This window comes from Coenobita brevimanus, unplaced genomic scaffold (assembly GCF_032717465.1).
Source record: "Coenobita brevimanus isolate Jiangsu-jjx unplaced genomic scaffold, ASM3271746v2 jjx.HiC_scaffold_3603, whole genome shotgun sequence".
NCBI classification, from domain to species: domain Eukaryota; kingdom Metazoa; phylum Arthropoda; class Malacostraca; order Decapoda; family Coenobitidae; genus Coenobita; species Coenobita brevimanus.
In genome coordinates, this window is record NW_027644645.1 from 96,923 (window position 1) to 98,519 (window position 1,597).

The window sequence follows — 1,597 nt, forward strand, 5'->3', positions numbered from 1 at the left end:
AACAGCTCCAATGAAGGGGCAAAGCGCGGACGGCAGACTGGCAGACAGGGCAAGGGCGGCAGAGGAAGGGAACGAGGCGATGGTGGTGAGGCAACAGCCCGATGATCGACGAGGCGAGGGGGAGAGAGCGGTAGACTGCACGGCGCCGATGGAAGGGGCGCCGGCATGCTCAGGTGGATCCCCAAACGACTCGGCGGTGGTTGGCGGCCGGCTGCTCAATGTTTACAGAGGGCAGAGAGGGACGAGAGCATGGTAGACTAAACGGCGCCGATGGTGAGGGCGCCGAAGCTCTGATAGAAGCGTTCCGAACTCTGCCCTCAACCCCCATTCACTCGCTCCAGCTCTCCACAGCAGAAGGTGGAAGCGTAGAGGGAAGGCCCAGTCCAGGTGGACACAAGGGCACAACCCCGGTCAAGGTAGTGGCGGAGGGAGGGTGGTCGGCCATGGAAAGGGCGGACGAGCCTCAACCTCCTGGTGGGCTGACCAGGGCACTCCCGTAGGTGGAGAGGACAGACCCGTCCTTCAGCTGAAACGGCTGCTGTGGAGAGCTGGTCCCGCCGGGAATAGCGGTGGAGGTGTTGCCTCGGCGAGAGGTGGGCTGCGAGTGGCCGCACTTCACTTCACTTCGTCATAGAAAAGTGGGGGGAAAGAAGAGGGAGAGATTAGAAGAGATTAAGTGGGGAAATATGAAAGACAGTCGGAGGTATAAAGATTGGGGGCCGTCCCCATTGCTGTGGCTTAGTTTTTATTTTTTGTGTATGCTGTGTTCCTGTTGGTCCTATACAGCGGTCACTCTGTGTATGTGCAGACAAGGGTAGATATATCGATGAAGGTGAAGAGCCATAGTTTGTACCCCCGGCGCTACTAAGGGTGGTGCCTGTCTCTGTGGCATTGGTGGGTTCTGCTGTCTTGGTGGGTTGCTGCTCTCTATTTCACAGGCTCTATAGTCATGGAAAGGAGGAGTTTTAGTATTAGAGAAAATGGGAGGGGAAGGATAGAAATTATCTTTCCTCCCCATGGCATTCACCAGGGTGCACGAGGCATAGGCTGTGCATGGGCAATGTCTATTCCCAACCCACTCCACGTTCACGACCCCGCCATCAGATGTGACAGCTCCTTACATTTTGGTTTCAGGAGCTAGCACAACGGACGACGGAGTGCATTCACTCAGGAGTGGGCAGGGAATGAGTGTGCAGTGCAACTGTCTCCTGACAGTAGTGGTGGTATGGTGCGGTCAGTTCAAGGTCGGCAGGTGTATGGGATATAGGGTAACGTGGTCTTTCGCTTGGTTGCTGCCGTTTGTATTATTAGTTATTATATATAATGAGAGGGGTTGTCGTTAGAGGGACGTATAAATTGGGTTTGGTGGCGGTCTATTTCTATTTAAGAGGGAGCTGGGGAACCAATTATGCATCCTCCCGTATTCTTTGTTGGTGATGTCCTCGTAATTTGGGTCTCTGGTCTCCTCTAGCTTTTGCCAGATTTTTCCTGCCCTCTTGTGCATCCGGATGTTTAGTGCAGCTATTTTGTGCATGCTGTGTAGCCTAATTGTTCTGTGATATAGTTGAAGGGGTGATGGTCGTTTTCGACAAATCTC